At 40.9% G+C, this 14,306-nt stretch overlaps 1 long non-coding RNA gene across 8 annotated transcripts in view; it reads left to right on the forward strand.

Annotated features, from left to right (window-relative positions):
• LOC309656887 overlaps positions 1 to 14,306 on the forward strand; it is a 268,342-nt gene that overhangs the window by 108,285 nt on the left and 145,751 nt on the right. For all 8 annotated transcript variants that reach the window (XR_014261574.1, XR_014261575.1, XR_014261576.1 and 5 more), the window contains one exon: positions 9,997 to 10,122. This is a non-coding gene — a long non-coding RNA (uncharacterized lncRNA). The remainder of the gene's footprint in view (positions 1 to 9,996; positions 10,123 to 14,306) is intronic.

Genomic DNA, 14,306 nt, shown 5'->3' on the forward strand with positions numbered 1-14,306 from the left:
TTAGGGACATTTTCCAGAAGGTGCACACCACTTCTGTTTATATCCCCTTGGTCAGCACTAAGTTTTATTTCCAGAAGAAAAGGGAGGACAGACAGTGTGTTGACTAGCAGTCCCTGCCACACACAGTCCATCTCCATCTCCCATGAGGGCTGAGAAAGTAGCCGCAGTGGGAGGAAGCGACGGTGCTGTTCAACGGGGAATAAGGGAGCAAAGGCGCCAAGACTCAGGCTGGCACAGAGAGATGAGTGTGTAGAAAATCTCACCCAGGGGAATCAGGTTCTCTCTGATCCTGAACTCTTTCTGGTGCTTAACCCTTAGCCCTCTCGTATAGACCTTTCATCTCCTCCCGCAGATTCTCAACATTTTTCAAGACCCAGCTCAGATCTGAACTCCTTCCGCAGCCTTTCCCAGCCCAAGCGCTTACTACTTATTTGAACCTAGGCACCAAGATAGGTCTTGTTATCATTTCTCCATGTGTAGTTGACCCAAAGAAATTACAAATTTATGGGAAGCAGGCATAGTACCTTACATTTTTCGGTGGACATCACCCTTCCATGTTCTCTTATCTCAATTTAGGAATCCCTGCCTACTTGCAAATATCCTGTTTTGGGGAATCCAAGGCTGAAAAATCCAGTGAATGTAATTTGCTCAAGAAGACATCAAGTATCAATTTACACCATCAGTTCTAGTCAGTAAACAAAAAATATGGCAACAGGATAAGAACATTTGGGACTTAGTAATATGATGTTTTTGTTCTGCTGTTTTGTTTTGAATTCCACAGCTCTGCTTTAGAGATAACTCAGAGATATCAAAGAACTTACTCCTGAAAATTGTTACATGTGGCTTGAAACTGTATATCAGGGATACATTAAGTGTATGGCAAATTGGAGGATGCTGCCTGATAATCAAGATGTAACACTCTGTTTCATAAAAAAGGAATATTTGCCCATTTATTCACAAATATGTAATATGTATTAAGTGCCTGCTACCGACCAGGGGAGATGGTGTTGGGTCAGATACTCTGAGGAATTCAAGATGAATCAGACCGGGATGTGGCTCTCAAGAAGCTTTAGCCTTGTAGGTGAGAAACACACACATAAATGTTAATAAGTTACCTTTTAACTGTCTCTTCAACTGTTGGAGAGTGGAAGAAACCCAATTAGCAGAAAGAGAACCTTGCTCTGGATTGATCAAGCACAAACAGGAAACCTAAGAGTGGCTCAAAGCAGCCCTTGACATAAAGTGCATGGGGAGTGGGGTTGGGATGAATGTCAAGGTCAAGAGGACAGTATGAATCCAAGTAGGATGGCAGGCATCCTCAGGGTAGCGGGTGGAATTTGCATGGGCATGTGCAGGGCTGAAATGTGGGCCTTTCCAACTGTCTATTGTTAGGTGGTGCCTGCTATGTTGATTATTATGTATTTTGCCTCTTACCCCGGGTATACCCTGGCTATAGGAAAAGAAGATGTGAAAGGCAGGAGAGAGCCAGATTGTTGAGGGCCCCGAATGTCAGGCTAGGAAGCTGAGAGCCAGTGGGGCGCCATGGACAAGTGTGGTCTTAGAAGCAGGTAAAAGGAATCCCCAAGTTCACATTTCTTCTTTATCAGATATTTACTGTGTGAATTTGGCCAACTAATTTCTCATGTGTAAAATAAGGATAATGATACTGATACTGACATCTCACTCAATACATAAAAATGTGTTGTTGCCCCACAGAAGTTGTTAAACATATGGTTCAGTATGGCTAATGGCCTTGCTAAGCAGTCTATAAACTACCACTTGATGAAATTAGAAATGAATTAATCCTTTTATAGCTAGAAAATTCTTCAACAGATCACTCATTCAGATCTAATGGCACCACTTCCAGAAACTTCTTGATACTTCTTGAGCTGTCAGGCTGAGGATTGAAGAAGGAGGAACCCCTGGATTTCTGAGTAAAGGACACCCAGGGGATCCAGGTGCTTGGGCATTCCTCTTCTCTGCTTCCCAGCAAGGGAGGCCCCTCAGCCTAGAAATACCTGCCCAGGAGGGAGCTGGGGCAGGGGAGGGAGGAAGCAGCGTGGAGATGTGATGGGAGGAGTTTGGGAGAGAAAGTGAGAGGATGCCAAGGAAACCTGATTTTACTGAGTGGCATCCCCCGTCCAACGCCAACTCCTCCAGAAGCTAGGCTCTGGAGAGCCTTTTGAGCTAGGGACCCAGGGGTAACCCTGCCCAACAAACAGGTGATATTCAGGAGAAATTTCTGGTTGGCACCTCTGGCATTTGCAGCTTATAGTGCCTAGAAACTCTGAGAGACTGAAGAGGCCCCAGGAGATGGGAAAGAACTCAGAAAGAACGCAAGAGGTAAGAAGATAGGAGTGTCCTCACCTACTTCACCAACCAGTGCAAGGCCTTTAGCAATGGCCTCCCTTTGGATTGCAAATGGTGTATCTGGACCGTCTCAACTCATCAGCCTGCACATCTTACTGTGCAACAATCAGAAAGCAAGATCTGAGGTCCTTGGGAATGAGAACTGAGCCTGGAAGATTGAGGATGGGGAGAGACGAAGAAAAAGAAGAAGAAATGAGCAATTGGAACTCAGAGGAAGATGGCTCTGGCTGGCCTGTTGAAATAGGGGGCTTGAGATCTTTGACTTGAAGGAAATAGACATTGGGGTGGGTGCAGTCAGGGAACAGACGATGGACAGAGGGCACCCAGAACAACCCACCATTAGGGGCACACACAATCCCATCAAAGAGTACACAGACATGGGTAATTTCAAGAGAATTTTCAGCTCCCTGTTTCCCTATATGTTATTTGCCAAAATGAACCCCCTGAGGGCAGATCCTAGGTATTCTGCTAGTTCTCACTCCCCACCTCACCTTTGACCATGGCCCTGTGGGACTTTTCAAAAGGAAGTTGTACCTGTCATGCAGGTAGCATCTTACTATGGTGCACTGCCTCGCAGGGAAAAATCCTCCAGGGCACCAAATAAAGAGTCAACTTGGTGCCAAATAAAGGGTCTGGGTCTCAAGTACATATTTTGCATTGATTTCAAGTAGGAGGAGGTGAAAGATTAAGATTATAGTTTCAAATTCAAGTAAGTTATGTGGGTTATCTTCTTAAATATTTACTCAAACTCATGGGGGAGCAAGTTCCTTTAGCTTTTGCCGGAAGATTATTGAGTGTTATAAATCTGTATTTATTTTTTAATTTGGGTACAATTTTTCTGTTTGCTTCAACTTTTCTACACCTTTAGTGACCCAAAAGCTTCTCTTCTTTTTGCTGGTAATTTCCACAAAATATTGTCTTATTCTAGCAATGAGCAAAATTCATCTGTGATACATAAATTGATCTTTAAAAAAGGCTAGTTTCCTTTTGTATGTTTAATGATTATTTTTAAATTTTATATTATAATTATTCATTTCACTCAATTATATACCAATATAAATTGTAATGATGAATCAACCTAGAATATTGATTAACATGTAGAGTCTTATGGTGACAGGAAATTTTAACTTTTTCAATGTTTTTTTTGAATTTTAGAATTTTATTTATTTTTTTATACAGCAGGTTCTTATTAGTTATCCATTTTATACATATTAGTGTATACATGTCAATCCCAATCTCCCAATTCATCCCACCACCACCACCCCCACCACTTTCCCCCCTTGGTGTCCATATGTCTGTTCTCTACATCTGTGTCTCAATTTCTGCCCTGCAAACCAGTTCATCTGTACCATTTTTCTAGGTTCCACATATATGCGTTAATATATGATATTTATTTTTCTCTTTCTGACTTACTTCACTCTATATGACAGTCTCCAGATCCATCCACATCTCTACAAATGACCCAATTTCGTTCCTTTTTATGGCTGAGTAATATTCCATTTTAACTATGTACCACATCTTCTTTATTCATTCCTCTGTCGATGGGCATTTAGGTTGCTTCCATGACCTGGCTATTGTAAACAGTGCTGCAATGAACATTGGGGTGCACGTGTCTTTTTGAATTATGGTTTTCTCTGGGCATATGCCCAGTAGTGGGATTGCTGGGTCATATAGTAATTCTATTTTTAGTTTTTTAAGGAACCTCCATACTGTTCTCCATAGTGGCTGTATCAATTTACATTCCCACCAGGAGTGCAAGAGGGTTCCCTTTTCTCCACACCCTGTCCAGCATTTGTTGTTTGTAGATATTCTGATGATGCCCATTCTAATTGGTGTGAGGCGATAACTCATTGTAGTTTTGATTTGCATTTCTCTAATAATTAGTGATGTTGAGCAGCTTTTCATGTGCTTCTTGGCCATCTGTATGTCTTCTTTGGAGAAATGTCTATTTAGGTCTTCTGACCATTTTTTGATTGGGTTGTATTTTTTTTAATATTGAGCTGCATGACCTGTTTATATATTTTGGAAATTACTCCTTTGCCTGTTGATTCCTTTGCAAATATTTTCTCCCGTTCTAAGGGTTGTCTTTTTGTCTTGTCTGTAGTTTCCTTTGCTTTGCAAATGCTTTCAAATGTCATTAGGTCCCATTTGTTTATTGTTGTTTTTATTTCCATTACTCTAGGAGGTGGATCAAAAAAGATCTTGCTGTGATTTATGTCAAAGAGTGTTCTTCCTATGTTTTCCTCTAAGAGTTTTATAGTGTCCAGTCTTACTTTTAGGTCTCTAATCCATTTTGAGTTTATTTTTGTGTATGGTGTTAGGGAGTGTTCTAATTTCATTCTTTTACATGTGGCTGTCCAGTTTTCCCAGCACCACTTATTGAAGAGACTGTCTTTTCTCCATTGTATATCCTTGCCACCTTTGTCATAGATTAGTTGAACATAAGTGTGTGGGTTTTTCTCTTGGCTTTCTATCCTGTTCCATTGATCTATATTTCTGTTTTTGTGCCAGTACCATATTGTCTTGATTACTGTAGCTTTGTAGTACAGTCTGAAGTCAGGGAGTCTGATTCCTCCAGCTCTGTTTTTTTCCCTCAAGACTGCTTTGGCTATTTGGTGTCTTTTGTGTCTCCATACAAATTTTAAGATTATTTGTTTGAGTTCTGTGAAAAATGCCATTGGTAGTTTGATAGGGATTGCATTGAATCTGTAGATTGCTTTGGGTAGTATAGTCATTTTCACAATGTTGATTCTTCCAATCCAAGAACATGGTATATCTCTCCAACTGTTGGTATCATCTTTAATTTCCTTCATCAGTGTCTTATAGTTTTCTGCATGCAGGTCTTTTGTCTCCTTAGGTAGGTTTATTCCTAGGAATTTTATTCTTTCTTTTGCAATGGTAAATGGGAGTGTTTTCTTAATTTCTCTTTCAGATTTTTCATCATTAGTGTATAGGAATGCAAGAGATTTCTGTGCATTAATACTGTATCCTGCAACTTTACCAAATTCATTGATTAGCTCTAGTAGTTTTCTGGTGGCATCTTTAGGATCCTCTATGTATACTATCATGTCATCTGCAAACAGTGACAGTTTTACTTCTTCTTTTCCAATTTGCATTCCCCTTATTTCTTTTTCTTCTCTGATTGCCGTGGCTAGGACTTCCAAAACTATGTTGAATAATAGTGGTGAGAGTCGACATCCTTGTCTTGTTCCTGATCTTAGAGGAAATGCTTTCAGTTTTTCACGATTGAGAATGATGTTTGCTCTGGGTTTGTCATATATGGCCTTTATTATGTTGAGGTAGGTTCCCTCTATGCCCACTTTCTGGAGAGCTTTTATCATGAATGGGTGTTGAATTTTGTCCAGAGATTTTTCTGCATCTATTGAGATGATCATATGGTTTTTATTCTTCAGTTTGTTAATATGGTGTATCACATTGATTGAATTGTGTATATTGAAGATTCCTTGCATCCCTGGGATAAATCCCACTTGATCGTGGTGTATGATCCTTATAATGTGTTGTTGGATTCTGTGTGCTAGTATTCTGTTGAGGATTTTTGCATCTATGTTCATCAGTGATATTGGTTTGTAATTTTCTTTTTTTGTAGCATCTTTGTCTGGTTTTGGTATCAGGGTGATGGTGGCCTCATAGAATGAGTTTGGGAGTGTTCCTTCCTCTGCAATTTTTCAGAAGTGTTTGAGAAGCATGGGTGTTAACTATTCTCTAAATGTTTTATAGAATTCACCTGTGAAGCCATCTGGTCCTGGACTTTTGTTTGTTGGAAGATTTTTAATCACAGTTTCAATTTCATTACTTGTGATTGGTCTGTTCATATTTTCTATTTCTTCCTGGTTCAGTCTTGGAAGGTTATACCTTCTAAGAATTTGTCCATTTCTTCCAGGTTGTCCAATTTATTGGCATAGAGTTGCTTGTAGTAGTCTCTTAGGATGCTTTGTATTTCTGCAGTGTCCATGGTAACTTCTCCTTTTTCATTTCTAATTTTATTGATTTGAGTCCTCTCCCTCTTTTTCTTGATGAGTCTGGCTAATGGTTTATCAATTTTGTTTATGTTCTCAAAGAACCAGCTTTTAGTTTTACTGATGTTTGCTATTGTTTTCTTTGTTTCTATCTCATTTATTTCTGCTCTGATCTTTATGATTTCTTTCCTTCTACTAACTTTGAGGTTTGTTGGTTCTTCTTTCTCTAGTTCCTTTAGGTGTAAGGTTAGATTGTTTATTTGAGATTTTTCTTGTTTCTTGAGGTAGGCTTGTATAGCTATAAACTTCCCTCTTAGAACTGCTTTTGCTGCATCCCATAGGTTTTGGATCATTGTGTTGTCATTGTCATTTGTCTCTAGGTATTTTTTTTATTTCCTCTTTGATTTCATCAGTGATCTCTTGGTTATTTAGTAACATATTGTTTAGCCTCCATGTGTTTGTGTTTTTTATGTTTATTTCCCTGTAATTGATTTCTAATCTTCTAGCGTTTTGGTCAGAAGAGATGCTTGATATGATTTCAATTTTCTTAAATTTACTGAGGTTTGATTTGTGACCCAAGATGTGATCTGTCCTGGAGAATGTTCCATGCGCACTTGAGAAGAAAGTGTAATCTGCTGTTTTTGGATGGAATGTCCTATAAATATCAATTAAATCTATCTGGTCTATTGTGTCATTTAAAGCTTGTGTTTCCTTATTAATTTTCTGTTTGGATGATCTGTCCATTGGTGTAAGTGAGGTGTTAACGTCCCCCACTATTATTGTGTTACTGTTGATTTCCTCTTTTAGAGCTGTTAGCAGTTGTCTTATGTATTGAGGTGCTCCTATTTTGGGTGCATATGTACGTATAATTGTTATATCTTCTTCTTGAATTGATCCCTTGATCATTATGTAGTGTCCTTCCTTGTCTCTTGTAACATTCTTTACTTTAAAGTCTATTTTATCTGACATGAGTATTGCTACTCCAGCTTTCTTTTGATTTCCATTTGCATGGAATATCTTTTTCCATTCCCTCACTTTCAGTCTATATGTGTCCCTAGGTCTGAAGTGGGTCTATTGTAGACAGCATATATATGGGTTCTGTTTTTGTATCCATTCAGCGAGCCTGTGTCCTTTGGTTGGAGCATTTAATCCATTCACGTTTAAGGTAATTATTGATATGTATTTTCCTGTTACCATTTTCTTAATTGTTATGGGTTTGTTTTTGTAGGTCCTTTTCTTCTCTTGTGTTTCCCACTTAGAAAAATTCCTTTAGCATTTGTTGTAGAGCTGGTTTGGTGGTGCTGCTTTCTCTTAGCTTTTTCTTGTCTGTAAAGCTTTTGATTTCTCCGTCGAATCTGAATGAGGTCCTTGCCAGGTACAGTAATCTTGGTTGTAGGTTCTTCCCTTTCATCACTTTAGATATATCATGCCATTCCCTTCTGGCTTGTAGAGTTTCTGCTGAGAAATCAGCTGTAAACCTTATGGGAGTTCCCTTATATGTTATTTGTCATTTTTCCCTTGTTGCTTTCAATAGTTTTTCTTTGTCTTTAATTTTTGTCAGTTTGATTACTATGTGTCTCTGCATTTTTCTCCTTAGTTTTATCCTGCCTAGGACTCTCTGGGCTTCCTGGCCTTGGGTGGCTATTTCCTTTCCCATGTTAGGGAAGTTTTTGACTATAATCTCTTCAAATATTTTCTGTGGTCCTTTCTGTCTCTCTTCTCCTTCTGAGACCCCTATAATGCAAAGGTTGTTATGTTTAATGTTGTCCCAGAGGTCCCTTATGCTGTCTTCATTTCTTTTCATTCTTTTTTCTTTATTTTGTTCCATGGCAGTGAATTCCACCATGCTGCCTTCTAGGTCCCTTATCCATTCTTCTGCCTCAGTTATTCTGTTACTGATTCCTTCTAGTGTATTTTTCATTTCAGTTACTGTATTGTTCATCTCTGTTTATTTTTTAATTCTTCTAGGTCTTTGTTAAACATTTCTTGCATCTTCTCGATCTTTGCCTCCATTCTTTTTCCGAGGTCCTGGATCATCTTCACTATTATTATTCTGAATTCTTTTTCTGGAAGGTTGCCTATCTCCACTTCATTTAGTTGTTTTTCTGGGGTTTTATCTTGTTCCTTCATCTGGTACATAGCCCTCTGCCTCTTCATCTTGTCCATCTTTCTGTGAATGTGGTTTTTGTTCCACAAGCCCCAGGATTGTAGTTCTTCTTGCTTCTGCTGTCTGCCCTCTGGTGGATGAGGCTATCTAAGAGGCTTGTGCGAGTTTCCTGACTTGAGGGACTGGTGGTGGGTAGAGCTGGGTGTTGCTCTGGTGGGCAGAACTCAGTAAAACTTTAATCCACTTGTCTGCTGATGGGTGGGGCTGGGTTCCCACCCTGTTGGTTGTTTGGCCTGAGGCAGCCCAACACTGGAGCCTACCTGGCTCTTTGGTGGGGCTAATGGCAGGCTCTGGGACAGGTCATGCCAAGGAGCAGCTCCCAGAACTTCTGCTGCCAGTGTGTCCATCCCCATGGTGAGCCACAGCCACCCCCACCTCTGCAGGAGTCCCTCTAAAATTAGCAGGTATGTCTGGTTCAGTCTCCTGTGGGGTCACTGCTCCTTCCCCTGGGTCCTGATGCACACAGTACTTTGTGTGTGCCCTCCAAGAGTGGAATCTCTGTTTCACCCAGTTCTATTGAAGTCCTGTGATCAAATCCCACTAGCCTTCAAAGTCTGATTCTCTAGGAATTCCTCCTCCTGTTGCTGGACCCGCAAGTTGGGAAGCCTGACGTGGGGCTCAGAACCTACACTCCAGTGGGTGGACTTCTGTGGCATAAGTGTTCTCCAGTTTGTGAGTCACCCACCCAGCAGTTATGGGAATTGATTTTGTTGTGCTTGTGCCTTTCCTACCGTCTCCTTGTGGCTTCTCCTTTGTCTTTGGATGTTGGGTATTTTTTTGGTGAGTTCTAGTGTCTTCCTGTTGATGACTGTTCAGCAGTTAGTTGTGATTCCGGTGCTCTCGCAAGAGGGAGTGAGAGCACGTCCTTCTACTCCACCATCTTCAGGACTGCAGCCAACTTTTTCAATTTTGAAGTAATAATAATCATAATAAATATTCAATACAGAAAAATTTAATATGTAAAACTTTAACTTATGTGCATATTTGTTGCCAAGAATTATGATATGGTGATCAATAGCGTATTTCTAAGCTTATAAGTATATTTTACTAAAACAAAATTCTATGGGTAACATAGATGGAAATATGAGTACAAGGAGGAACAATAAATGATGGAAAATTTCTGGCTGTTAAAAAAGAGCTTTTTCATGTATTTTTCAAATAGGTGAAGGTACGTATTTCATACATTTGAGTGATTTAACAGTTCTAAAAGTCAGAGTGCCAGAAGTTATGTTTTCTCAATTATTTAAACTTTCAATAAAAATTTTATATGTTAACTTAAAAATGTGTGAGGATATATAATTTTTCCAAGAATATTAGGAGTTCCCAGAACAAAGTATTTTGTAGATCTCTGCCCTAAGATGTGGGAGATGAATGCAGAAAGGGAAGGGTGTGGCAGGGGAGGTGCCAACCCATGCTACCATTTTGCCGGGATGTGGGGTTGTGCCCCATGTCATTTCTGAGCTGTCACTGCTTTGCTGTCAGGATGTCTTGTCTGGCTTTCTGAGAAGATATGAAGCAGACGGACCTGAGATGGAACACTTCATTCTCCAGAGTGCTTGCTCAGATGTGAACAGGCGTGACGATGGACTCCGCTTGTGGATCGTGACTGTAAGTGTGCCCTACAGTCACCCTGTAGTGCTCACAATCCTACAAGAGAATGGGAGTGGAATATGGGAGTGGGGGAGCCGATTAGACTCCCTGGGTTGCTAACATCTTGGTGAAGCTGCCATGTTTTTTTGTGTTTGCGTGTTGGTTTCTGCTTTATAACAAAGTGAATCAGCTATACATATACATATATCCCCATATCTCTTCCCTCTGCGTCTCCCTCCCACCCTCCCTATCTCACCCCTCTAGGTGGTCACAAAGCACCGAGCTGACCTCCCTGTGCTATGCGGCTGCTTCCCACTAGCTATCTGTTTTACATTTGGTAGTGTATATATGTGCTTGCCTCTCTCTCACTTCGTCCCAGCTTCCCCTTCCCCCTCCCCATGTCCTCAAGTCCATTCTCTATGTCTGTGTCTTTGTTCCTGTCCTGCCCCTAGGTTCTTCAGCACCTTTTTTTTTTTTTTTTTAGATTCCATATATATGTGTTAGCATATGGTATTTGTTTTTCTCTTTCTGACTTACTTCACTCTGTATGACAGACTCTATGTCCAGCCCCTTCACTACAAATAATTCAATTTTGTTTCTTTTTATGGCTGAGTAATATTCCACTGTATATATGTGCTACATCTTCTTTATCCATTCATCTGTCGATGGACACGTAGGTTGCTTCCGTATCCAATTTTCCCAGCACCACTTATTGAAGAGGCTGTCTTTTCTCCATTGTATATCCTTGCCTCCTTTGTCATAGATTAGTTGACCATAGGCGTGTGGGTTTATCTCTGGGCTTTCTATCCTGTTCCATTCATCTCTATTTCTGTTTTTGTGCCAGTACCATATTGTCTTGATTACTGTAGCTTTGTAGTATAGTCTGAAGTCAGGGAGTCCGATTCCTCCAGCTCCATTTTTTTCCCTCAAGACTGCTTTGGCTGTTCGGGGTCTTTTGTGTCTTCATACAAATTGTGAAATTTTTTGTTCTAGTTCTCTGAAAAATGCCATTGGTAGTTTGATAGGGATTGCATTGAATCTGTAGATTGCTTTGGGTAGTATAGTCATTTTCACAATGTTGATTCTTCCAATCCAAGAACATGGCATATCTCTCCATTTGTTTGTATTGTCTTTGATTTCTTTCATCAGTGTCTTATAGTTTTCTACATACAGGTCTTTTGTCTCCTTAGGTAGGTTTATTCCTAGGTATTTTATTCTTTTTGTTGCAATGGTAAATGGGAGTGTCTCCTTAATTTCTCTTTCAGATTTTTCATCATTAGTGTATAGGAATGCAAGAGATATCTGTTGAAGCTGCCATTTAACTGAAAAGATGTGGTGTTAAAAATGCATGATGGAATGGGTAGGAGAACATGGGTTATCCTATTAGCCTTCAGGGCCTAGACTCCTAGGTGACTCTGAGCACAGGACTTAGGCGTCTCCAAGCTCAGGCTCCCAGGCATAGATGGATCCCTTGGCACCCCTGTCAGTGCTGATGGCTCACCCTTCTCCTGACCTCATCTACCCTGTGCTGGTGCTGCCTGCTTGGTGCATTTCATCATCTTCTCTTACACCTCCCTGGAGTCTCGCCACTTGCGTAGGATGTTTGCCAGCAAAGGCTGTTTTGGCAGAAGGTACACTGGGTTCTCTGAGCTAAGGAAAAGCCAGTCCCTTTAGAAGTCAGTTTCCCAGTGGCTCCAGAAGTTCCTTTCTCTGTGGTGCCCAGTTGTCACAAGGACAGGCTATGTCCAGGAGTGTTGACCCTGGGCCTGGCCTGGCAGGAACAGGGCAGGTGGGAGGGATGATCTGAGGCCAACTGGGATGCCCTGCTGGCAACAACAAACAAGACACGTGGAAACAAAGGGGGTTCTCAGGCAGTCACAGCCATGGGGTCCTGACAGCTCTGAAGGCCACAGAGAAAGCAGGAGGGTGTGAAGTGGCATCTCCAGTTTGCACTTAAAACAGTAACTTTCCCAGTCTGCCCTTTCCTCAATGAAACCAAAAGTCGCCTTTATGATGGGAGGGTCTCACTACACCATGGCCTTTAGATCAGTGGTCCTCAGGGTGGGAAGTGAGGTCCATGAGGTCAAAACTATTCCCATAATGATATTAAGATTCTGTTTGAATATTCATTCTCTCATTAGTGTGTAGTGAAGGAAAATGTTTTCCTCAGCCTTCTTAGGGTTCCTGGCTTGGTCTAAAAAGTAAACTGACAAAAACAGATTAACAGGAGAAAAACATACCCAGTCTCTTGAATTTTTACATGTATGTGGGAGCCTTCACAAGGGACTAAAGACCTGAAGAAGTGCCCAGAGCAGGAAGCTTTCATACCTTTCAGACAAAGAAACAATAAATTGGTGACAAATTGACAAGGCAAAGAAGTTTGGGCTAGACATAAGAATGGTAAAAAAAAGTGACCAGAAAGATAAGGGTTAGTTTAATAAGGTTTATTTGCAGATTCCTCTAGTGCCATCACTGGGCTGATAAGAGTCTATATCCAGTAAAAGAAGAAATTATTTCCTGCCTTTAGGCAGATAGGGGGGAGTTTTTTCTATGTTTACTGCTTCTTAATTGCTTTCAGCTCAAGATATGCCAAAGAGGCATATTTTGGAGTGACACACTCTGGTTTCTTTCAAGTGTACCCTGGAATTTTCCAGAGGCTCCATGACATCCGGTGACATCTTTGCTCTGATGGCAAATAGAATGTGTGCTTCTGTGTTCTTATGTTTTAAAGGCTCCTCAGTTTTAATTTCTATTACAATAAATATCTGTAGATATAATCCAATAGGTATAACAGAAGCTTTGGCATTTCCAATAATTTCTAAGAGTGCTAAGAAGTCCTGAGGCCAAAAGAATTGCCGTCTTAGAGCTTGTATTTCAGCACTTGTTTTGTAGATTTGGAGAACAAGGTCCCAAAGAGAGGAGATCATTTGCTTAAGATCACACAGAGCTTGAGGCAGAGTCGGGCAGAAAATTCTGTACACACCACGGTGCCCAGGTCACTTTGCTGCTTAACTACTCGCCAAAGCAGTGATTCTCATATAATCGCTTACTTCCCTCCGAGTACATGGGGCAGGGCCTTATGTGCGCCTTTTGCCTCCTGCCTCCCCCCCACCGCCCCTGGGGAAGAGGGGGTCTTCCAGTGTAAGAAGATGCAACAGGACAATGCTACAGGAGGCCACTCACAGTAACAAGACTAGAAAAGTAAAGTTTGTCTGTGGTCCTTTCGGAAGGATGTTAGGTTTCCCTGGATGGAGCCGGGAGCAGGTCGGTCCGGGACGGAGCAGGTACGATGAAGCAGTAGAGCAAGGCAGATGGGTCTGCAGCAGACTCACTTTGGACTGAACGGTGACCAGATGGAAACAGTCAAGGTCTATTTTGTTTCATATCTTGGATCCTAACCTTGTGATCCTAGTCTATTGTGACTAGGTTTATCTTCTTTCTGTTAATGTACTGCTCTCAAGGCCCTTTCAGACTTTGTGGGGCATGGCAGTTAGAGCCTTAGAAGTATCTAGTGCATTTGCCCGTTCATTCAGCGGTGTCTGTTGAGTACCTGCCATGTGTCTCACACAGGTATGGGCTCTGGGGGTACAGCAGTGACAAGAAACACACAGGCTCTTCTCTCATGGAGACCACCTTCTAGCAGGATGGTCCAACTCCTCCTTTCCAGATGCCAGAGGCTCAGAAAGGTGAAGTGACTTGCTAAAGTCACAGAGCCAGGTGAGGAAAGAATTTGCTGGGAATCTACCCTGTGCTTCGTCCCCTGGGGGATACAGCAGAAACAGGTGATCTAGTCTATGCCACAAACGAGCTTGTTCGAGAGCTGAGGCATATGCCCAAGTAGTAGTATAAGGATTTAGAAGGCAAAGGCTAGGTGAGTATAAAGTAATTGTTTAATTGCTTTAATTACTGGAGGGGAGTTTCTGTGAAAAAAAAAAAATCATTCAGGGGGTTACATTTTTGTGTTTGTTATTTCTTTAAGGTTTAATTTATCAAGCTACACATTTAAAACTCAAGTTCATTTCTCAAATTCTGCTTATAAATAGATTAGGATTTGTAAATCTGGCAAATTTGAAAAATCACTTTTGAAGGCCTTAGATTAAATGTTGTATCACTTACAAATTCAGTTGAACTACTTTAAACATGTTAAAATGCATGTATAAATTTAATACATTTGATTTCCCTTTTAAGTTACTCAACTGCCT

This window comes from Balaenoptera physalus (genome assembly GCF_965194825.1).
Source record: "Balaenoptera physalus genome assembly, chromosome: 3".
Lineage (NCBI taxonomy): Eukaryota > Metazoa > Chordata > Mammalia > Artiodactyla > Balaenopteridae > Balaenoptera > Balaenoptera physalus.